A 26,549-nucleotide genomic window follows, 5' to 3' on the forward strand; every position below is an offset into this window, starting at 1 on the left:
AAAGATGGACGACGCCCCTTCGCCTCTTTTCCATCAGAGAGAACTGAAGCCACCAGTGTCTCGATAAGACACTGACATCTTGAACTTGAGTCTGCGCAGTTTCGGGACCAGTCATGCGCGGTCGTGAGCAGGAAGTAAAGCCGCGCCCTCATTCTCGCTGAATCAAACGCAAGCACACGCCCCGCACTTTCATCAAGTGTCCTCTGTCTGCTTCGTTCTTCTCCAATGATGTCCGCCGATTGCAGAACCTCGTTAAAATAAGGTAAATACAACTACTAACCACATAATCAACATTATTAAAAAAAAGTCCGCTGGTGCTTCAGTGACCACCTCGCACAGAGAACCTGTCAATCACAGCTGTCAATCATGATGTCAGAGCACTGTTTTTATAGCATCAAAAACAAACTTATTTTAAAAACGAACTCTTGAAATGACATCAACGTGATCGAAACTACAGTAAATGACGGAAACTATCTTTGGAAAAAGGATATGTGAAGCGTAATTTAATTGTTTAGTTGGCCTCACGTCCCGTTGAATAACATGGGGAGGCGGGGGCTATGAGCTATACTAGGACCGGTCACAAGGGGGCGATCGAGAACGTTTTGACTTCACTTTTTGAGGGCTTGTGCGGCACGCTTGAAAGACATCATCAGAGTAGTCATGTGACATCAGTGGGTTAGTTACAATGTTTTGAAGTATCGAAAATACATTTTGGTCCAAAAATTAAAAAAAAAAAACTACGACTTTATTCAGCATTGTATTGTGTTACGGTTCTGTTGCGTTCAGGCTGACGTGTGTGTGGTGCGGCTGAGCTTCGGTTACACTCTAACGCCGCCTTCACACTGGCAGTTGAAATCAGCTCCGATGCGGCTGCGAAACGACCGGAAGTCATTCATTTCCTATGGAGATTCGCAGACCGCATGCGAATGGGTCCGAAACGGGTCCGACCGAGTGCGGTGCGAAGAAAATCGTGTCCGTTGGTCATCCGGATGCGTTCAAAAATTTGAACTCCTGCGAAAAGCTACGGACGGTTCCTATCCGACAATTCCAGCGGAAGTTGAGCGTTGCTATGGTACTGATAAACAAACCTGAATTATTAACTTTTAATATAATAAATAACGATTTTATAACGATAAGTTGTCATGTCATTTTTTATTTTCATGACTTTCTAACGTTTATAAGGGCAATTAGAAGGTAGACATTGAACTATTGACCACTATATCACATTTTTTAGCCGACCTGATATGTCAACGTCCTGAGCAACTTTCCTCACGCAGCATAAACCTAATCAGAGAGAGATCATACAGAACTGACAGAATCAAACTTTAATCTCTCCACCATTTTTGTTCTACCCGCGTCCGACGCTTTTCACTGTGTAGTACGACGTCCGTTGGGAACGTATTGCGTATTACGGAGCTGATTTCAACTGCCAGTGTGAAGGCAGCGTAAGGGAGACGCACGCTGTACAAAACAATCTTCACACACATGTCTAAGGATTTCCACACAGAGGAAGACTTGCATTTATTTGAACCCGAATACATGGACACACGTCAGCTGATCCACAACACAACCGGAACACAATACAATGCTGAATAAAGTTTTTGTTATTTTTGGACCAAAATGTATTTTCGACGCTTCAAATCATTGTAACTAACCCACTGATGTCACATGACTACTTTGATGATGTCTTTATTTCCTTTCTGGACAAAGACAGTACACCAGACACACATTTTTCACTAACCCTTTAAGGATATGAAGGCCTCACAGCCAGAGTCGTGTGTAAGTCCGCTTCCTCTCGTGTTTATCTCACTCGGAGTCTCAGGTATGTGTGATATGAGTTATTGCTGACAGAAGCTTCAAAGGAAACAACAAACGCCAGGCTGCTCGTGTACCCGAAATAGAGCTCCACTTCAGTGTGTTTTAGCAACCTCGCTGTGCGTCAAGATCAGCTCGTGTGTTTTAGCAACCTTGTTTTGTTGTTTGTAATGCGCCGGTTGCTCAGAGACCTTTATTCTCTCGTGTCTCGCTGTTTGAGATACAATACGCAACGCAAACACTCACACCGTGCCTTTATGTCACTGTCGCTTAAGACACACGAGAACCAGCAGAATCAGATTCATATGAGTGAAGCCAGATACTGTAACGCATGCCAACCGTTGTTATGAGGAATCACGTTTTCTTCATCTTTTAAGATGAAAGAGACTCGTGATCATTTCCGTCTGGGCCGTGAGCTTTTGCAGCAAATCTGCAGACAATATGCATCAGATGTATGAGTGCGTTTTACATTTACTACTTAAAGCCTTTATTTATAATGCATTATAAAGGTATTCATGATGTACATTATAGAATTTCAAATTATATCATTCTAACCAAAGTTATGAATAGATTCGTACTATAATAATGGTTACAATTACTCATGAGACCGTACAATGCATTACATATGGTGCTTTAATTAATGCATGAAATGTATAGTTTAGTGTTAGATTCTGATTGGTTGATGCGTCATGACATCAGTATTACTGCGTCTGTGTGTCTTCTGTAAAACATTCACTATTGCTCGTTTCAAAATGTCTGACAGGGAGAGAAGACACAAAAACAAAGAATAAATGAGGCCAGGGCTGTAATTATTCATCAAATGTAGTGTGTGAGTGTGTGAGTGTGTGTTTCAGTCAGGAAAGAAGGTGTAAAAGAATCACAGATGGGTGAGATTTGTGATAAATGTGTCGGATTCACATGAGATGTCGTAACTGATAGATGATTCATCCAAATGCAACATATGTGCGTCCGATGAAGCGCGCCGAGTGTGTGTTGCAGCTTTCTTTCAGCACTCTTCTTTCTGATCAAGGTTATTATAGTTATGCATCTTCAGTTTTAATGCTATTTTTAAATGTTGCTATTTTAATTTGCAAATGTCATGGGTTTAATTCCCGGGCAATGCAAAACAAAACATGCATGCAATGGATCAAAGCATCTGGCCAGTTTCCGTGGTTACTGATGATGTCAGGTCCTGTTTGAGTTTCTGATTGGCTGCGTTTAACTTCCCTTCTCTCAGTTCTTGCTTCACTCTTGTCAATACATTGGATTGTTAATTGTGTGATTTACTACAACCATGTTGTGACATATTTTGTTTATTTTGCATTCATTTACTGCTAGCATTTTTAGGTTTATTTAACAATAATATTTACAGTTTTTATACCTCTAGTTTAGTTAAATTATAAACTATTTATTTAACCACTCTTCATTTTTTTTGTTTGTTTTGCATTCATGTATTTATGCCAGCTAGCATTTTTTTAGGTTTATTTAACAATAATATTTACGTGTTCCAAAGAAATTGATACTTGTGAACACAAACTTTTATTTTGGATGCGATTAATCGCAATTAATCTTTGCGCAGCCCTAATATGTGTATTATTATTTATGTATTCTATTTATTTATTTAGCCACTCTTCATTAAAATGTAGGATATATTAGGATTAAATTCGTTGCATTCATTTATTAATGCAAGCTAGCTTTTATTTTAGATGTATTAATATTTTACAATAACAACTCTTGTCAATACATTGGATTGTAAATTGTGTGATTACTACAACCATGTTGACATATTTAGTTTATTTTGTATTCATTTACTGCTAGCATTTTTAGGTTTATTTAACAATAATATTTACGTTTTTAACACAGGATTTTATACTTCTAGTTTAGTTAAATTATAAAATATTTATTTAGCCACTCTTCATTTTTTTTTTTTTTGCATTCATTTATTTATGCCAGCTAGCATTTTTTAGGTTTATTTAACAATAATATTTACGTTTACCAAAGAAATTGATACTTATAGTTTTGTAAATGTATTTATTTTAGGTTTGTGCAAAGATTAATTGCAATTAACTGCGTCCAAAATAAAAGTTTGTGTTTACATAATATACAGTATGTGTGTGTGCTGTGCATAATTATTTTGTAAATGTAATACATATGCATGCATGTATATATATATATATATATATACATATTCTATATATGAATAACACATTTTCTTAAATGTATACATGCATATGTGTGTATTTATATATACAAAATAATTATACACGGCACACACACATATATATTATGTAAACACAAACTTTTATTTTGGATGCGATTAGTCGCAATTAATTTTTTGACAGCCCTAATATGTATTATTATTTATGTATTCTATTTATTTATTTAGCCACTCTTCATTAAAATCTAGCATATATTAGGATTAAATTCATTCATTGCATTCATTTATTAATGCAAGATAGCTTTTATTTTAGATGTATTAATATTTTACAGTTACTTTTATCAAAGGATTTGATGTAGTTCAGGTACATTTTAAACTATTTATTTATTTATTCAACCTCTCTTCATTTGATTTATTTTGCATTCATTAATTTATGCCAGCTAGCTTCTTTAAAAAAAAAAAAATAAAAATAAAATATTTTACAATAATAACAACCTTGTACTGATGACATTGGCATCACAGTTTTTCTTTTCATTTTGTCAACAATTCCCCGTTTCAGTTATTAATAGTCTCACAAACCTCAGGAGATGTTTGGGCGTCTTTCTTGGCTTGTCTGGTGGGAATGATTAGTACTCTTACAAAATATTCAATTCAATATCTTTAATCACTTCATTTTTTGTTTATGTATTCCACCTAGCAGGTTTTAGATATATTCTACAATAATAACCCTTGTGCTGATGACATCAAGCTGTTATTTCAGACACTTGCAATTGCAACATCTTCTGGTTTCTTCAAATAAATGAGCGTGAATATGACAGTATTATTCTGTAAGACTGCATGTGGAGGAAGAGATTCATCTTGACCTAAAATAAGGACATGAAACAGTCACGACATCGGCTAAATAATGTATCGCGAGATAAAGTCTCGCTTTAAAGCAGAAGCAGGAGCCAAAAAGTCGTTCTGAATGCTGTTTCATGTGGTGGTGTGTGTTTATTCATCAGATTTCTCTGAACTCTTTCAGCTCGTCCTCAGAGTCGCACACACATCTGATAGACTGAGCAGAGTCATTTAATGCTTGAAGGATACAGACAGCTCCTTTAAACAGCAAACCTCTTCAGGGACACACACACACGTAAACAAGCATGCGAGTATGAAGTGTCCCAAAATCTCCCTCTTTGCATTTTAATGGAAATGCATTTTTGAAAAACTCGACATGAAATGGTTTGCAATCCATTTTAGATATAAAAGAAAAATTGTTACACTTTACAATAAGGTTCATAGTTTACATGAACTAATAATGAACTGCACTTACACTGTAAAAATGAATATGCTTTATCTAATCAATAAAATTGTGGCAACAAATTACAAGCAATATTATTTATTAAATTGAACAAATTAGAATTGAGTAGTTAATCAAATTAATATTCTAATTAATTCTAATTTGCTTGTAATATGTTGCCACAATTTTATTGATTAGATAAAGCATATTATTTTTTTCAGTGTATACAGAATTTGTTTATTTTTATTAATGTTAATTTCAGCATTTTACTAATACTTTATTAAAATCTTTTCATCATTAGTTAATTCACTATGAACAAACGATGTATTTTATTAAAGGTGCAATATGTAACTTTTCTTCTAAAATGAATTAGAGTAGAGTATATAAAACAAAATAAAATATAAAAAAGTATTCAGAAGGTAAAGAGTCATGTTGATGTGAGTTGTTAATCCGGCTCTGAGCGGCGGTCGTGGGCGGATGTCAAAGGTCATCCTCCTCTTCTCTCCGTCTACACGCGTCCGCTTCTTTACTCCACCCGTCAGACGGCTCTAATCTGCTGATCTGAGCTTCAGAAGAGACGGATCAGCCGTGATCGAACGCTGACAGCGCTTGAAATACTGTGACACGCACACCAGCTATAATCTGTGTGTGTGTGTGTGGCCGTTTCTAATGGCTTCTTGACTCCCTGCATTCAAAACACAATTGAAGATGCGTTTTAAATTCTGATTCATGAAGTTGCGAACCGGATCCTGAATCGTCATTTGAAATCAAGAAATCAGGAAATTAACATGTTGTCAAACAGAACCAATTAAGTATTTCCAGAAATAGTCAATTAAGTTAAACACACAAATTAATTTGTTTGTTAGTTAGTTTGTTTGTTTATTATAATTTAATCATTTCACTTAAAAATTAAGTTACATTTATAAATATATTTATTTTTAAATACACAATTGTGTATATTATTTAAATAATTAAAATAATATTTAATTCAATTTAATATAAAAATGTAGGATTGGAATGACCTCGGTATTACAAGTCCTTAATATTTTGGTTATTGTTGTTAGTGTAATAATAATAATTTAGTTGTTATTGTTGACTAAAAATAACAACTACAATAATTGAAATGGCTCCTATACACATTTGTGTTTACATTATAAAATAAAATATAAAGTCAAAAAAATATTTCGCAAATATTAACCTTTGTCTTATGGAATCTTTTATCAGTAATACACCTGTGTTGTGATGTTATATTACAGATTCATATTATTATTATTGTTGATATATAGCCTACATTCTAAAAACATTTTTGTGCTTTCTGTCAAAATGTAAAGGTTTTGATTGTTTAACTTTGTATTATTAGGCGATTGAATTGAAATTTCGCTTAAACTCCTCTTGTGAGACTGTGTTGAATTTCATTGTCGTGCAATGGGCTCTATGCACAGCGTTATTTCCGGTGAAGGTGTAAGGATGCTCGATAACTTCCGCCGATCGTAGAGTCCAATGCAATACCAAGAATTTACAACACAGTCTCATGAAGATGCGTATCTATACCACGAGTGTCATTTCTCGTGGCATTTATACGCCAAAAGTGTTTTTTTCGTGTATATGGTACGCACTAAAAAACCCTGGGTTAGGTTTAGGGGGGAGGGGGGTGGAGAGTTCGTGCGTATTATACGCAAAAAAGTGCGTATCATATGTACGCGAAAATCGCGTGCCAAATACACGAAAAAACTGTTTTTGGCGTATAAATACCACGAGAAATGACATTCGTGCCATAGACACGAACTTTCATGAGATCGGGCTGGAATTTATATTGAATTTTATACTCCATATATAAACTAAAGAAACGTTAGTCACAAAAACGGATAAAACAGACACCCCTCGTTGTGTTTATGCTTCTTTTAAAAATTATATTAAATAAACATAACTATATATAAAATTACATCTAAACGTATGTACGTTTCGTTTCAAAAAAGGGAGGACAGTTAATTTGGAAGATTCTGCCATAATCCCGTTTTCTCCGGTTTTCCTCCGCTTTAATCTCCACAACCGGAAATGGACGAGCATCCTTGCGTCAAATGCGGAACTTATGCGTGCATATAGCCCATTTCACTAAATCCCAATCCAAATTCGTATTCAACATCCGGTTTGGCCGATTGACTTCAGATTCGCACTCGCGCGCGTGTAACATCCGGGTTTAAACTCGCGTGAGGTAAGTAACTGTTTACACGTGACTTCCGCCGACGATTATGTCGAATCTCGTCTGTTATGACGGAGAGTTGTTTTCTTTTCTGAAAAATGATTGCGTTACTCTGAACCTCATTGAGATAAGTGGACAGTAAACGGGCATTTGTTCCTGCAGAGGATCAAAACGATTGAACACGGGAGACTTTGAGCCAGAAGTCGTTTCCGCAATCAAATCCTATTGACTCTCCTCCCTCTAAAAACAGAACAGGGAGATAAAGGAGAGAGAGAGAGATTACAGGAGCGAGTCATTACCGAGAGCGTGTTTATCTCCGCTTCCTGGTAGTGTGTGTGTGTGTGTGTAATCATTGGCCAGGATTTATCAGTAACGCCTCACGTTAGTCTCCGTCTCTTGTGTTGAACACACTCCGGACTTCGACCAGATCAATGTCTCGAAACGCTTGTGTTGTTGAGTTTAGCGAATGCAACTTTGACTTTCTCAGTTTCTTGGCCGAACCCTCACTTTTGAATGATGTACCATGAAGAACAAACATTAAACGGCATGTAATATAAGTCTGTTTTCCCCAGATTATTCTCCTGCCATATGTTTTCTTCAACTTCTCAGCTTCCTTGACAAACTAATGCAATGCTTAGGCCTTCGTTCCTTCTGTTTTCATTTTTAAGTCTAGAGTTACTCTTGCATCTTAAACCTTCACCATGAGACAAAAACTAAACAAAATAGGCTTCCCACAATGCAACTGGCTGCAAAAACACAGTGAGCTCAACTTTTTTCTTTATCTTGAGTTTTTTGTTTTGTTTCATGCATTGAAGTCCTCTGTTCTTCTAACCAATTAACACCATTATATCAAACTGTCACTATTTAGCATTGTGGACTGAATTTAGCTCTATATTAAAAAAAGAGTTTGTGCTATGTTATGAATAAGAATATATTCGTGCTGTGCAATCGATTAATCACAATTAGTTGCATCTATATATACACAGACACACATATATAGCCTATTCACACATATACGTATAAACACAAAGTTTTATGTTAGATGTGATTAATCACGATTAATTAATTTAACAGAACTGATAGGCCTATATATATATATATATATATATATATATAAACTAATTTGATTTTATTATAAATTTATATAATAATATAATAAAATAACATTGTTATATTACATAGGCTATATAATATAATAAAATGGCTGTCACTCCAATAACCCAGTGTTATTTTAGTATCATTAATGTGTTACTATATATTTTTTTAAATATTTATATAATTTTTGGAAAACATATTTTTGATTTTAGAAATATTTGTATTATTATTAGTTTATATTGTATTATAGCTTTATTATTTTGATTTCCATTTTTAGTTTTTAGTTTTTCCTTTTTCTGTACATTAAGTTCAGTTTTTATTTTATTTTTTCGATTTTAGTACGTCTAGATTAAGTAGAATTAAATTAAAATAAGTTTTTGTTTAAAGTTTTTACTTTTAAATAGTTTTAAGTTAAAAAAAAAGTATTTTATTTCAAATACCGTCTATTTTATTTTTAGTAACAAAAATGTTTTAGTTTTAGATAGCAATACTAACCCTGCCGTAAACAAATGAACACTGTTAACAAACGTAATACACTGTAAAAAAATATTGTTGGTTTAACTTAAAAAAGTAAGTAACCTGGTTGCCTTAAAATTTTAAGTTGATTTGAACTGGAAAAAGTGAGTTAATACAATGAAGGAGATTAATTTAATCATCTGAAACTCAAAATAATAAATTAGTTGATTTGACTAAAGAAAAAATGTTGTGATAACAAATCTTGAAAATATATTTTTTTTTTACAGTGTATGAGTGACAATCATATTCATCGGCAGTGTGGATGTATTTAACTCTGCACTTCGTAAGTTCAACATCTTTACTTTTTCCGTCTGTACGAGTTTCTCTCAGTGGGACACGCGGTGATATGATGAAATGGTTTCCACAGATCTGTTTTCTTTTCCAGCGGGGATGCTGATCTGTAATGGAGAGTGAGATATGGCTGGAGTCCCGCTGAGCACAAACTCGCATTACAGGAGCAAAGCAGCGTGGGAAACCTGGGGTTAAGCATTGCACAATGCATCATGGGACATCCATCTGTTGTGTGTCAACTCGCCCCAACGGTACACACTGTAGGCCAAAACATTTACATTGAGAAAAATATGACATGATTAAACATGTCAATGTAATAATAGTTACTTCAGACTTGATTTAGCCACATTGAACATTTGCAAAGACTTATATATATATACTGGAATGATATATACAATCAAGTCGGGGAACGTCTCGTTTTTTTAGGTTTCGTTACAACCTGTTCACATTGGCAATACAAAAAGCGATTAATACACGACAATTCTTACATAGAGCTTTAAATGTATGATTTTATGTTTAGGTTTGGATTAGTTTCCTAACACATTATATGGCAAATGTAGAATTTTAAAGTCGCCCTGTGGTTAAAATCATGTTTTTAACGTTGTTTATGTGTCTATGTGGTGTTTTTAATATGTTTAAGACAAGCCATGTGCAAGTCGAAAGCATTTAAAACTGCAGTGAACCAAAGACACGCTTTGAAATCGCTGGTGTTTCAAACGACCTTGTAACCAATCAGATCAACGTGTGATCGTCAACCAGTGGATCTCTGAGCTGAGTGAGTGGAGGCGGAGCTCATTTGCATATTCATAGAACCACGTATACTAAATGAGGCAAGGGTGTCGAGTTACATTCAAGATATTTTAAGGCATGAAGAAAAAGGAAAACACTTTAAATATGTAATTTTGGTGATCAAAAAATGTGTTTTAAGAGATAAAATTATTGACTACAGGGAGATTTTACATTTATTCCAACTTTCAGGGCTAAATTAATTTTCAAAGTCAAGGTTCACAAGTGACTGATTCTGCTAAAGCAGAGCGAATTACACATTCATCAGAGAAGCCGGTTTCAGTTGGTTTGGTTTTCATGCCCAGCAGAAGTCAACATGTGGATTAATGATGTACACTCGATGGAGGCTCCCATTAATGGCTCTGTAGTGCGAGTATGCAGACAAAGAAGTGATCTCATTTTTATTTGGTATGCTAAACCATTCCTCGGTACAGGGCCACATTAACATTTCATTTGATCATATGATTGGGGCAAATATGTGAATCCTAAACTACATACAGGTGAAACTCGAAAAATGTGAATATGGTGCAAAAGTTCATTTAAATCAGTTATTCAACTTAAAAGGTGAATATAATATATTATATAGACTCATCACATGCAAAGTGAGATATTTCAAGCCTTTATTTGTTATAATTGTGATGATTATGGATTATGAAAACCCCAAAGTCAAAATTAGAATATTGTGAAAAGGTTTTCATACTGTAAGCCATAATCATCAAAATTATAACAAATAAAGGCTATAGAGTCTATATAATATATTAGTTTCACCTTTTAAGTTGAATTACTGAAATAAATGAACTTTTGCATGATATTCAAATCTTTCGAGTTTCACCTGTACAGTCCCTTACAGCAACATAGTGTCGGCCCAGATCCGGGCTACATCCGGTGCATGTGGATTCCAGATGTGGGCCGGATCTGGGCCGACACTATGTTGCTGTGTTGCCCAAAACATATTTTACAAGCACTTTAAAGGAGTAGTTCACTTTTGAAAAAACTTTAGCTGATAATTTACTCACCCTCATGTCATCCAAGATGTCCATGTCTTTCTTTCTTCAGTCGAAAAGAAATGAAGGTTTTTGATGAAAACATTCCAGGATTTTTCTCCATATAATGGACTTCAATGGGGTCCAAACGGTTCAAGGTCCAAATGAGAGTTTCAGTGCAAACTGCAAACTGTTCAAAGGGCTTTAAACGACACCAGACGATGAATAAGGGTCTTATCAAGCGAAACGATCGCTCATTTAATAAATAAATAACAAAGTTTAAGTTTTATAAGCTCAAATGGTCGCCTTGCTCTGTTCTGTGATGCGCGTTCGTGACTCTCCTGTTCAAACCCGTTCATCAAAAAGTCTTTTGGACCTTGAACCGTTTGGTTCCCAGTGAAGTCCATTATATGGAGAAAAATCCTGGAATGTTTTCATCAAAAACCTTTAAAAGTTAGAAGATAATTTTGCTGAGTTAGTTGCACTAAAAAAAATGGTGTAATATTTACTTTGGAAGAATTTTCATTTAGCTGCTAAATTTCACAAATAATTACAAAGAAATGGCAATTAAACATGAAATATTGAAGTAAGAAAGACTGAAATATATGATTTTCTTACTCAGTATTTTTGTCTTATTTTCATTAACCATTTTTAAATCAAGTTACCCATGTAAATGCTATGTACTTATTTTAGTAGCTACATTTACTGAGTAATAACTAGTACTAACCCTGAACCCCTGTTCCATGTACTTACCTTATATTAGCCAGTACTTTCTAGGTAAGTACACTGTAAGTACAAAAGCAAAAACCCTCCCCTCCCCAAGTTGAGCTTTTCCCAATTCTCATAAAAAAAAATGTTTTCTGATAAATGTATCACAATTAAGTGAATTTATGCTAACAAAAAGTTTATTTTTCCCTCATTTTAGGCATACATTCGCTCAATTTTGATGCATTTGTGATAAAACAAGACTATGTAATGTCGTCGCGTCTGATTTAGGAATGACTAGATATTTGTAGAGAAAAATCCTGATGATGTCTGCCAGTTTTTGCCCTAGTAGCAGAAGAACTGTGTTTGTGTACGTGTGCATGCTGGCCGAAGTTGTGTTATTGGTTAACACCTAACCTTTGTTTTTTTAGACAAGTGCCGCGCTGAATAAATGCCAAACTGTTAAACAAGTCTGTCCGCATTTGTTGACACAACGCTTGTCTTGCCAGCACTTGCAGGTCACGTCCTCGGCCCAGAGATTATCAGAGATTCACATCTGAACTCGCTCTGTATCTTCCCTTCAGGACACCCGGGGCCAAACGCAAACTCCTCCGACACTCATGTAAGAAATACCATTACGCTGAAGTCATGTAGGCTGTTGTGTAACTCTGCAACTCACAGAGAAGACAGTGAGCGTCACAGCAGGTCATGAATGTGAAGCCGCTCACGGTTAACCCTTCGGCAGATTACTTATGTCACTTCGTTTCAACTGTGGCATCTACAAACTAATTGTGAGACTGGCAGAAAGTTGCATTGCCCTTGTTTGCAGACTCTGTTTTGACCTGTTGCCAATGTAGTTTGGTTTCATAACTGTGCCTTTGTTTAAAGTGAAACTAAATTAAATAGTTTGAGCGTTTAACAAGATCAATATAACTCTTTTCCGAAGAAAACAAAAAACACTGAACTAATCTGGTTTGCTGGCTAATTTTAGAGTTTTGGACACTTAAAAATTGTTGCATCTAAATTAACTGGTTTATTCAAGTCAAAAAAACATATCTCCACTTTTTACAGTGTAATATGACCAAACTAAAGACCAGCAAACCAGAGTTTTTTTTTATTAGGGATCTTAGGCCTCTTTAATTTAAAATTGCCCATTTGATTTAACAAATGTGCCTTTGTTTGAAATGAAACTAAATTATGTAGTTTATGATTAACCCATTAACAATAGAAATCACGTCCAGCTGAAAGAAAGATTCTGGTCTCAATTTTCTGGTTTTCGAGGGTTTTTTGGCACTTTTTATCTGATGAAGGCCCATAGATCATCTTAGGCTGGTTTAGAATTGGGTTTCCAGCAGGTCTTAGTTCTTGCTAACAAAATATGCTAACAAAATGCTCTACAATATAACTATAAACCAATAAAAGGCCTCCATAATCTGGTTTCCACACCCAGTTTTAAGTTGTTGCCAAAGTGTTTGTTTGGTTTCCCAAATGTGCCTTTCTTTGGAATGAATTATAATTAACTAGTTAAAAATATAAATCACTTCCTGCTGAAAGAAAGATTAAACCAGCCTTAGCTGGCTGTCTGGTCTCGGTTTGCAGGTTTTCGAGGGGGTTCAGCCACATTTTACCATCTTAGGCTGGTTTATGTTTGGGTTTCCAGCAGGTCTTGCCAATAAGCTCAACAAGAAACCAATGAAAGCCTTCTTTAATCTGGTATCCACATTTAGTTTTGACTTGTTGTCAAAGTGTTTGTTTGGTTTCCCAAATGTGCTTTTCTTTGGAATGAAGCTAAATTATGTAGTTTATGATTAGCTCATTAAAAATATAAATTACTTCTTGCTGGAAGAAAGATTAAACCAGCCTTAGCTGACTGTTTTGTCTCAGTTTGATGGTTTTAGAGGGGTTTTGGACACTTTTTAGCTGGTCACACTGGGAGATCAGCTGAAGACTAGAAAACCATTTTAGGCTAGTGTACAATTGGGTTTCTAGAAGGAAACCCAACAAAATAACTTGAAACCAATGAAAGTTTTTTTTAACCTGGTTTCCACAGTCAATTTTGACTTGTTGGCTTTCTTTGGAATGAAGCTAAATAATGTAGTTTATGATTAGCTCATTAAAAATGCAGATTAAACCAGCCTTAGCTGGTTGTCTTGCCTCAGTTTGCTGGTTTTAGAGGGGTTTTGGCCACTTTTTATCTGATGAAGACCCCTAGACCATCTTAGGCTGGTTTAGAATTGGGTTTCCAGCAGGTCTTAGTTCTTGCTAACAAAATATGCTAACAAAATGCTCAACAATATAACTAGAAACCAATAAAAGGCCTCTATAATCTGGTTTCCACACCCAGTTTTAAGTTGTTGCCAAAGTGTTTGTTTGGTTTTCCAAATGTGCCTTTCTTTGGAATGAATTATAATTAACTAGTTAAAAATATAAATCACTTCCTGCTGAAAGAAAGATTAAACCAGCCTTAGCTGGCTGTCTGGTCTCGGTTTGCAGGTTTTCGAGGGGGTTCAGCCACATTTTACCATCTTAGGCTGGTTTATGTTTGGGTTTCCAGCAGGTCTTGCCAATAAGCTCAACAAGAAACCAATGAAAGCCTTCTTTAATCTGGTATCCACATTTAGTTTTGACTTGTTGTCAAAGTGTTTGTTTGGTTTCCCAAATGTGCTTTTCTTTGGATTGAAGCTAAATCATGTAGTTTATGATTAGCTCATTAAAAATATAAATCACTTCTTTCTGGAAGAAAGATTAAACCAGCCTTAGCTGACTATTTTGTCTCAGTTTGATGGTTTTAGAGGGGTTTTGGACACTTTTTAGCTGGTCACACTGGGAGATCAGCTGAAGACTAGAAAACCATTTTAGACTAGTGTACAATTGGGTTTCTAGAAGGAAACCCAACAAAATAACTTGAAACCAATGAAAGTTTTTTTTAACCTGGTTTCCAGACTCAATTTTGACCTGTTGGCTTTCTTTGGAATGAAGCTAAATAATGTAGTTTATGATTAGCTCATTAAAAATGCAGATTAAACCAGCCTTAGCTGGTTGTCTTGCCTCAGTTTGCTGGTTTTAGAGGGGTTTTGGCCACTTTTTATCTGATGAAGACCCCTAGACCATCTTAGGCTGGTTTAGAATTGGGTTTCCAGCAGGTCTTAGTTCTTGCTAACAAAATATGCTAAAGAAATGCTCAACAAAATAACTAGAAACAAATGAAAGGCTTCTATAACCTGGTTTCCAAACTCAATTTGGACTTTTGGGCGTGTTTGTTTGGTTTCCCAAATGTGGTTTTCCCAGTTTTTATCTGATGAAGACCCACAAACCATCTTAAATACACACACACACACACACACACACACACATATATATATATATACACTGTAAAAAAATATTGTTGGTTTAACTTAAAAAAGTAAGTAACCTGGTTGCCTTAAAATTTTAAGTTGTTTGAACTGGAAAAAGTGAGTTAATACAATGAAGGAGATTAATTTAATGACCAGAAACTCAAAATAATAAGTTATCTCAACTAAATAAATTATTTAAGTTGATTTGACAAAAGAAAAAATGTTGTGATAACAAATCTTGAAAGTATTTTTTTTTACATTTTGTATATATATATTTATATATAGGGAATATTAGGTGGTTTCGATAATGCCAAATCTCTTGTTACCAGTAAAAAGTGGCCGACATAATTTTAAATAAATCTAGAGAAAGAGCGCAAGCATATTCGTCTAAAATAATTCAATATTTTCAGCTTTATAATCATGAATATTGTTATACTGGTGTGGTGTCTCTATTGTCCTGTGCTTTAAGTTTCCAGAAGTCCAAGTCTATTCATTTACACACTTAATGTAAAACCAAATTTAGCATTTTAATCAACAGTGCATTTATTATTATCCCAATAATATGGTCTTGTGATATGTATCGAATCGTGACATGAGGTTATCGTCACACCCCATATATTAAATCTAAGTATGAATGAACTAATATTGTGCGTTTTATGCTCATCGACAGCTTATATGCAAACTGGATTATATTTGGGTTTTCTCAACAAAATAACTAGGAAGCAAGCTTGTTTCCACACACGCTTTTGACTTGTTGCCAAAGCGTTTGTTTGGTTTCACAACCGGCCCTTTGTTTGAAGCAAAACAATGTCATGGGCAGCTTCCTGGTATGACCAAGACCAGTTGGTTGACTAAGAGTTTACAAAGGTGTGAGGAGGACCAAAGGCGGTTAAAGGAGAGTGCTATGAGAACCAGCGTGTCGGTACATTCACACAAACGTCACCTTCTCAGAAGTGTTTGTCTCCTAGAAGCTTGTATATTTAGTCACGCCTGTTTTACGGTGCATTCCCGAGCTCTTAATCATCCAGTGTACAGTGATTGGCAACAACAGACACATTGCATCCTTTAACCAGGTTAACTATTGACAGATAGCTCACTCGAGCACGGAAACGAAAAGCAGAAACACACACGCAGAGATACACATGAAGGGAAGTCTGAACACAGAAGGGTTTGACAGCTTTGAACGTAAACCACCACTTCCCTCCATGTCAGATGACTCTATCGTGAGCAGAACATGTGTCACGCTGTGGTTTTCTAACCGAGTTGTTTATTTTCTCCCCGTTTCTCGAGTTCCTGAGGTCGTAGTAAGACTGACACATGCCGTACCGAGAGAAGCACGTGGCGTCTGTCTCATCTAGACCTCAGAATCGGGTTTGCGAACTCTTTGGCTCTGTTTCAAATCGTAGTGAGTCAATGTTTTAAGTCATCACATGCATTGAAGCACAATGAAGCACTAGATAAAAGTGGAATGTGTACTATGCCGATACATATTAAATAGGGTTGTAACAATATATTGTCCGAATATATCGCAATACAAAAAGGTGACAATATGTAAAGTACTGTGTTTTAGTGCGAATACTACATTAAACTATTATATATAGTGTATAAAAATGCGATGGGGGAATATTTGTTGGTTCTGATAATGCCAAATGTCTTGTTACCAGTAATAAGTGCAAGCATATTCGTCAGTATTTTCAGCTTTATAATCATGAATATTGTTATTCTGGTGTCTATATTGTCCTGTTCATTTACACACACAATGTAAAACCGAATTTAGCATTGTAATCAACAGTACATTTTTTTGTTAACCTTTTACCTTTTACTAGTATCGTGATATGTATCGAATCGTGACATGAGGATATCGTTACACCCCATATATTAAATCTAAGTGTGAATGAACTTATATTTTGCGTTTTACGCTCATCAGAGTGTCGACAGCTTAGCAACATGCTTACGTCAAAATATTACGTCAGACGAAAATTAGACGACACCTAAACTTCAGTAAGCGTAAACAGTTGTGAGAATACCGGATGTGTATGAGTGTGTGTGATCCGTGCACTCGGCCTTAAAGGATTAGTTCACTTTTCAAAAAACTTTTGCTGATAATTTACTCACCCCCATGTCATCCAAGATGTCCATGTCTTTCTTTCTTCAGTCGAAAGGAAATTAAGGTTTTTGATGAAAACATTCCAGGATTTTTCTCCATATAATGGACTTCAATGGGGTCCAAACGGTTCAAGGTCCAAATGAGAGTTTCAGTACAAACTGCAAACTGTTCAAGCGGCTTTAAACGATTCCAGACGATGAATAAGGGTCTTATCAAGTGAAACGATCGCAAATTTTTTTTAAAAAATAACAAAGTTTAAGTTTTATAAGCTCAAACGCTCGCCTTGCTCTGTTCTGTGGTGCACGTTCGTGACTCTCTTGTTCAACAAAATGAACAAATCTTTTTCCGAATCAATTCGTCCGTTTCTTTCACCGAATGAACCAAATGACTCGGAAAAAGATTTGTTCATTTTGATGAACGAGTTCGAACAGGAGTGCGTTACAGAACAGAGCAAGGCGAGAGTTTGAGCTTATAAAACTTAAACTTTGTTATTAATTTATTAAATGAGCAATCGTTTCGCTTGATAAGACCCTTATTCATCGTCTGGTGTCGTTTAAAGCCCTTTGAACAAGTTTGCAGTTTGTACTGAAACTCTCATTTGGACTTTGAACCGTTTGGTTCCCATTGAAGTCCATTATATGGAGAAAAATCCTGGAATGTTTTCATCAAAAACCTTCATTTCTTTTCGACTGAAGAAAGAAAGACGTGGACATCTTGGATGACATGGGGGTGAGTAAATTATCAGCTAAAGTTTTTTCAAAAGTGAACTACTCCTTTAAAGTGACAGCAGCCTAATGCGTTCTGCATTCATGCAATCAAACAACAAATGAAGGCTTTGTCTTAAAGCACTTTAAAAACACCACATAGACATATAAACAACACTAAAAGCTTGATTTACACCACAGGGGGACTTTTGAACAATAGTAGTGCATTTTTTCCTCAATATTTTGGCATTTCTAATCGAATCAGAATGTTTATCAACATCAATCTTCATGTGTTTTTGCAAGTTAAGTACACTGTTAAAAAAATTATATGATCAATAAGTAATGACAATGTGTTTCCACATTGCTTTAACTCACCAAAATAAGTTATAAGCAAGATTAAACAACTTTTTAAGTCACTTCAATGTAATTTAGGTTGAAATGACTTAAACATCCAAGTTGATTGTACTTAAAAATGTAAGGTAGCAACGTGTCGAATGTTCTCAAATTGTTCACTTGTTAGGGGTCACTTGACCGGGTTTAGTCGTCAGGTCGTTTGTTTTGTCAACATCAACAGATGTGCATTTGCTGCTGAGCTGGCGTCTGATTGGAGGACTGGTTGTGTTGTCGAGTCGCGGTTCGTCATCATCACGATGGACAGTGGAGGAAGGAACGGGAGGGAAAGAAAGTGTGTGTTATTCGAAATGTCACCTTGGGACCGCCGGGCATCTGCTCCACCACGGTTAGCCACCGCTTAATTGCCAGGGAAACGATCCCGACCTTGGCTGATGGGAACGTGGGCGGCACACGAATGTCCTCATCCGCTGCTCCCACTGACATTGTTTTAATTCCATCCGACTCGCGCTGAATTTATCATGAGGATTCAGAGCCGCTCGCTCCACTTATGTAAGTCGCCGTAACCATCTCCATGGCAACCAGCTCCACGGCAACACATGCCAGCCTCCCTGTAGTGAGCTGTTTCCATGGCGACCGGGGGAATCAGAGCAGCATCCTTTTGATGATGCTCTTCAGAGATGACACTCTCTGCACATCTTTTATGTGTCAGAAAATAAGAAGCGCCTGGAAGTAGGTTACGTAGGAGAAATCTACAGCTCCCGGGCTCTGAAATGACTGATGCTTCTCACAAATAGACTCGCAGCGCTGTGATTTATAATGCATTCGGGAATTCACTAAGAATAATGTTGTTTATTATTCTGAATATGATTCTAGCCCACACTAAAACTAGAATGCTTGCTGTAAATCGCTGTTTTTCTCAAGTGATGGGTCACGATCAGTGTTATTTTAGATGCACTCGAAAAATGCTGGGTTGTTTTAACCCAACTTTGGGTCAAATATGGACATATCCAAACCCAATGTAAAACTTTAACCCAATGGTTGGGTTTGTCCATATTTGACCCAAAGTTGGGTTGAAACAACCAAGCATTTTTAGAGAGTGCTATTATAGGTTTTATTATTTTGAATTTCATTTTTTTTTTAGTTTTCATTTCATTTTATTATTTTGAATTTCTTTTTTTTTTTTTCATTTCATTTTAGTGAACATTGAAATTATTTTGAATTTTTTTTTTTTTTTTTAGTTTTCATTTCATTTTATTATTTTGAATTTCATTTTTTTGTTTTCATTTCATTTTAGTGAACATTTTAATACATTTGTTGTTTTATATAGCTACACTCTAAAAATGCTGGGTTGTTTTAACCCAACTTTGGGTCAAATATGGACATATTCAAACCCAATGTAAAAATTTAACCCAATGGTTGGGTTTGTCCACATTTGAACCAAAGTTGGGTTGAAACAACCAAGCATTTTTTAGAGAGTGCTATTATAGGTTTTATTATTTTGAATTTCTTTTTTTTTTTCATTTCATTTTATTATTTTGAATTTCTTTTTTTTTTAGTTTTCATTTCATTGTAGTGAACATTGAACTTATTTTGATTTTTTTTTTTTTTAGTTTTCATTTCATTTTAGTGAACATTTTAATACATTTGTTGTTTTATATAGCTACACTCTAAAAATGCTGGGTTGTTTCAACCCAACTTTGGGTCAAATATGGACAAACCCAGCCATTAGGTTAAATTTTTACATTACATTTTTAAACCAACATTTGGGTTTGTCCATATTTGACCCAAAGTTGGGTTAAAACAAGCCAGCATTTTTTTAGCGTATACGTTTTTTTTTTCGTTTTTTTCTGTTTTAGATCTAGTTATTCATGGTCTGTCAGATAGTTTCAAAAAAAGTAACAAGTATTTACAGTAAATATATAAAATTAATAAATTATTATAGTCACATGTTTAATATATAATATTATACTAAATATTGCTGTAAATATGTGTGTTTTTTTTCAACTGATGGGTCACGATCAGTGTTATTTTAGATGCTATTATAGGTTTTATTATTATTTTGAATTTCATTTTTTTTTAGTTTTCATTTAATTTTAGTGAACATTTTAATACATTTGTTGTTTTATATATACATATTTTTTTCTTTTTTCTGTTTTAAAAAATTTAAAAAGTATTTACAATAAATATATAAAATTAATAAATTATTATAGTTACATATTTAATATAGTATAATATTATACTAAATATTAATGTAATTATGTAAATTTAAAATGATTTTTATATTTGGTTCAATATATTTTTATTTAAGCAATTGATGCAAACCCGTTTGCATGTAAACGACTGTGTGATTGATTTCAGTCACTGTCACACTTTACATGTGTTTCTGCTGGATCTCGACTCCATGTGTCCGTCACGCTCTGATCTGACACGTCCTCCTCCAGGGCTCGTTCTCCTCCCGTTACACCAGCGAGAGTCTGCTCACACACACACACACACACACACACATCTCATTGCATCAGCATGAGCAGTTTGTGGGTTTTGGCTGTGGTTTTTCATTAACCTTGTGCAACTTCCTGTCAGTGTGTAACTGTAACACTGTGTGGCCTGACAGCCAACCGAAAGAGAAAAACGAAAACACTAGTGTCTCACTCACTGTGTGTGTGTGTGTTTATGTGCACAAACTGCCGAACGGATGTTTACTTGAGATTTTGAAATGACGTCTTATCAGCAAAAATAGTTATCGTTAACTAAAACCAAGACCAGAAAAATACATTTTTGTTTTGTTTTTCTTTCACCCCCATGTCATCCATGATGTCCATGTCTTTCTTTCTTCAGTCGAAAAGAAATTAAGGTTTTTCATGAAAACATTCCAGGATTTTTCTCCATATAATGGACTTCAATGGGAACCAAACGGTTCAGGTCCAAAAGACAGTTTCAGTGCAAACTGTTCAAAGGGCTTTAAACGATTCCAGACGATGAATAAGGGTCTGATCAAGCGAAACGATCTCTCATTTAATAAATAAATAACAAAGTTTAAGTTTTATAAGCTCAAATGCTCATCTTGCTCTGTTCTGTGATGCGCGTTCGTGACTCTCCTGTTTGACTCGTTCATCAAAATGAACAAATCTTTTTTCGTGTCATTTGGTTGATTCAACGAATGAGTTGACTCTGGGAAAGATTCATTCACTTTGTTTTTTTTGTTTTTAAATGAGCGATCGCTTCGCTTGATAAGACCCTTATTCATCGTCTGGAATCGTTTAAAGCCCTTTGAACAGTTTGCAGTTTGCACTGAAACTCTCATTTTGACCTTAAACCGTTTGGTCCCCATTGAAGTCCATTATATGGAGAAAATCCTGGAATGTTTTCATCAAAAACCTTAATTTCTTTTCGACTGAAGAAAGAAAGAAATGGACATCTTAGATGACATGGGGGCGAGTAAATTATCAGCAAAAGTTTTTTTTAAAGTGTACTACAATAATAGGCATTTTGTTTCTGGTCGGCCAATCACAACAGACTGGGCCGTCTGACCAATCAGAGTAGAGTAGCTCACGGAAAGGAGACTGACTCTTCGGACGAACCGGTTTCAGACTCTTTGGTCAGATTTATTACACTGCAGGTCTTGATGCCCAGTGCTGATGACTAGCTTACATCTTGTTTTAAAAGTGACCCATATCCGACATCTGCATTTACACTAAACACTTGGTGAAACCACCCAAGATAGACGTCCTCCTGACCCAGAAAACCGTAAGCCGATTTGCAATGGACAGATGAAATGATAACACACGCTTTTGCTTCCCGCACCATCTTTAAAGGTCAGCAAAGCATCGGGTTGAACTTTCGTCCACCTTTGACTAGAGTCATGTGATCACGGATGTTAATATCATTCGCTTTTTCAATGATGTTAGACTCGCATTGACGGAAATATCCGGTTACGTGTCCGACACAAATACACGGATCAGATTTTCAGAGTCCTGGAACCGATCTGGGAATATCAGAATCCATCATGGGTCACATGAGGAAGACTGTAATGTACGTGCGGCCTTTGAGAAATGAGGTGATGTGCAATGTTTATAATGAGAAGTGATTTTTGACCTTGGACGGATGCATGTGAACCAATAGGATTAAAGCGTAACGTGGCACTTTAAAACACAGAAATGTTCCTGTGCGTCTGTGCCTTTGTTGTGCATCGAGGTTCTGTTTTGGTGCATTTAATGTGCAGCAGAAAATATCCCTGGCGGCGTCGCGCACATCAAAGCCATCAGACACGTAATCCCCCATGAGTCACAGCACACACACACACACACACACACACACACTGCTTACAGTCACAAATCAGAGATGTGATTGGCTGGCTGAAATTGTAGCTTGCACAGGTTTAAAACTGAAATATCTGGAACTGGGTCAGTCGCGCGGGCTGGTCCACCGCTTTACGCAACGGGTCTTTAATCTGTGTTTTACAGCGACGGGATTCTGTGGCTGATGGAGCAAAATAACAATGTTAAAAGATCTTTGCATCACTTATTAAGGTCACTGAAATGAGCTATTTTACAAAAGTGGGTCTGAGATATATATAGAGATGGGTGACCAGTAAAAAATGATTGTGATTTTAACCTGTTAACTGTCACCCCCCCTTTTTTGAACTTAAATGGTTGTAATTCAAGAATGCTTTGGAATATAGACATGATTGGTCTTGTTTTAAAGAAGACATTTGGCAGATTTTTGTAGAAGTGAAATAAATTAAGAAAGTGAAACAGAAAAAAAGTTATAGAAGTTTGAGTTTATGGACAATAATGTACAATAAAAAAATATGAATTATTCATATTTTACATAAAATATATATTTTCAAAACCTGGGCTACTCTAAAACTGCAGAAAGATCAAAGCCAAAAATCTGAACAAGGTGTGTTTCAAATTTTAGGTTGATATCTCAAAAAATGAGCTTTCAGTAAGATTTTGTTTGAGCGCAGTACCAAACTTTTTCACTAGGGCACAATCAGACTCCATTACTGCCCATATAAGGGCGTCTGCATTTCCATTCGTGTTTTGAGTGATATGAACCATTATTTTCACAATTTTCATACAATTTCTGAAGTAGAGATCCTATTCAGAAGTAGTATGGGAAGTTTGGCAGATTTTGATATGAATTGAACCTCTAAGAAACACATACAAAGAACACGCATGTAAGTCATAGCTAGCTGCCACGTCACAAATGGTGAATTTATTATTTTTTTCTTGATATTTCAAAATTTTCAGACCTTTTTTTCCAAAATAATTGAATGGATTCTATCTTTTGAACTTTTGTCATGAAAACAAACTGAGGTATCTACCATTTTTTAATGATTTTTCTTGTTTACTGCTATTTTAAAATAAAGGTCTGAAGGTCTTATGAGTATGAAAATATTCTTGTTTTATATTGATAAATTATGGCTCCTCTGTAATATATTTTGAAAATCAGTCACCAAATATGGAAACTAGAGATTGTAAGCTTTCAAATGATATATAGTTTGTCAATATTATTTAAGGTATTTACTAAGATATTATTGTTTTAAAAATATAGTGGCAAACGTCCCACCTGTGGGACGGTGACAGTTAAAGACTGTAAAAATGCTACAGTGAAAAACTGTTAATTGGTTAACAGAACCTTTCCTTACTATATACGGTAAATAACTGTGATAGATCTTATGGTAAATTTCATGTAATTTTATTGTAAAATACTATTAAATTTACAGTTTTTAAAGTGAAAATGAACAACTCATTGTATAATTTACAGTGAAGAAACGTAAATTGACATTCCCACAATTCCCTGCGTGACACTCCACACTTGAATGACACTGTGCCGCTTCTAAATGTTAATATTAAGTGTCTTGTGAAAGAGCTACATGTTATGAGTTTCCATGTATCATGTGACTATCATTACTGCTGTGATTGATGGATGTCAGTATATTACAATGGTATAAAACAGATATTAACACTTCAAATGGTCGATAATTTAACAGTATATCAGATAATTACATACAGTTTATTTCCTTAAATTTAAAGTTAAGCCTGTAAAAAAACTTATTACCGTAAATTCTTGCTACCGTATTTTATACGGTACATTTCTGGCAACCACAGCTGCCGGTATTTTACCGTAAATTACCGTAACTTTTTTTTTTTACAGTTATGTATGCAGTTTAACCAAAGTAAATACAAGAATTTTACAATATATACTAGAAATTTATATTTATTCAGGTAGTTTTTCATGATTATATTAAAACATTTTGAATTCATTATAACATCGAGCTTAACATAATTATTTTTTCATCAATGATTAAATTCAAATTGCCAATTTGTACACCCCTTTTTATTTAACATAATCATATTTTATTTAGCCTATTTATTTAGTAGTTTTTAATCATTGCAACAATATTTTTCAACACAGCCCTTTTAGCAGATTCGAGTCAATTTTATAGAGTTTAATTTTATTAATTAAAAATTAAATTCAAATTGGTCAACCAGATGCACTGCAACTTTGGCACCACTTTTATTTGATTTAATTATTAAATGCAAGTTTTTTTTTTATTTTCACATAATTTTTATCATAATATTACAACCATATTTTTCATCCATTAAACTTAACACAATCATTTTTGTCGTTTACAGAACTAGTTTATGGAGTTAAATTTCTTAATTAATAATTCATATCAAAGTGGTCAGCCATTTTTAATCTATACTGGCTGCTGACATACCGTATATGAATGCTGCAGTTGTATTGCAAAACCAGTGTAATGTTTACTGTCTATTAATAACCTCCACTTTTCGGAGAGTTTGATCTCATTCAGGAAACACTCATGGGGAGTTTTTACTCGAACGAACACTTTCATCTGAGGCGCTAAAACACCCAATCATCTCCAATCATCTCATAATCATTTTCTGTAAATTCTTGGCCTTTATCTGATGTAAGAATCTGCTCTGAGATATTTCCAAAATGTCAAATTCTTATTTGAGATTACTGGACTTTTTAAAGCATCGAAGGCGTCAAAATACTGATGAACATTATGAATTGTCACTCATAGAAAACTAAAATGGCATATGTAGATATTTTTGATTATTAATAATGAATGTGTCGGAAAGTGCAAAAACAGTTTATAAAATACTTTAATTCAAAAGTAATAGTATAATACAAACAGTTTGAATACAAATCGGATGAGAAATGTGAAACCCAGATGATGTGTGTGTACCTTTGCATACTATGTATGATCATACACATCACTACTGTAATATATTCAGGCTTTAAGCACTGTTTATCTCTTATCTTCTGTGGCGATCAGGTGTTGAAATCAAACACATGCATGATAACACACACACACGCATTTCTTCGAGAAGTGTACGGTGATAAAGAGGTCGGGAGTTTCCACCCTTAATAATGATAATTAATGACTATTTACTCTGTTTTCCAGAGGTCTCTTCACCCGCAGACGCCTGAACGATGATGCATTCTTGTGTGCTGAACTTTCTCTGCTCGCTTGTGCAAGATGTGCATCAATCTGTGCAAAATTATGATGCATAATAGGTGCAAAAAGTTGTGCATTCTCACAACTTTTATCTCAGTAAAATACACATTTTATATTGCATTGCATTTAACTCGGGACTTCTTCCTTGCAAATGTGTGAGTGTAAGAATGTGCTTTTTTTAATGCATTGTGAGACCTTACAATAGAAATACAATGACATATGTCTGATTCACATTTGTCATGATTAATGGGGCCTGAACCTGAGAAAAGAAGCAATTAAAGTCATTTATTATTTTTCTTGAGGCAAAATTGGTTTCACTCTCTCAGACACAATTAAAATAATATTCCAGGTTCAAAACAACTTGAGCTCGATTGCATTTGTGGCGTAATATTGATTACCACAAAAAATCACTTTTTGACTCATGCCTTGTTTTCATTTCATAAAAAGATGAAGGAAAAGGAATTTACAAAGGAAGTGAAAGAGGCCGAATTTGAGAGGATTTAATGAATCCTTCTGACAGAACGTGTGCATCATTTTACAATCGTTTTATGGTTTATTTTAGTATTATGTCACTGTGTTTGACCCCTTTCGCCTTCAGAACTGCCTTAATTCAAGCAGTTTGAATGGTGTTTTGACAATTCAGAGACACTGAATCACGAATACGAAAACTCATACGTAAATTTCGGACTCAGTGTCCAAGGGCCTTAAAACCCAAATGTGAGACATTCA

The 26,549-nt window shown here is 35.0% G+C and overlaps 1 protein-coding gene across 2 annotated transcripts in view; it reads left to right on the forward strand.

Moving 5' to 3' along the window:
- LOC148977107 (uncharacterized) overlaps positions 1 to 26,549 on the forward strand; it is a 118,732-nt gene that overhangs the window by 61,020 nt on the left and 31,163 nt on the right. For both annotated transcript variants that reach the window (XR_016145464.1, XM_089116732.1), the window contains 2 exons: positions 9,291 to 9,346; positions 9,449 to 9,605. The gene's annotated coding sequence lies outside the window, so the exon portion shown is untranslated. The remainder of the gene's footprint in view (positions 1 to 9,290; positions 9,347 to 9,448; positions 9,606 to 26,549) is intronic.

Source organism: Pimephales promelas, chromosome 11 (assembly GCF_988280905.1).
Source record: "Pimephales promelas chromosome 11, fPimPro1.hap1.1, whole genome shotgun sequence".
NCBI lineage: Eukaryota > Metazoa > Chordata > Actinopteri > Cypriniformes > Leuciscidae > Pimephales > Pimephales promelas.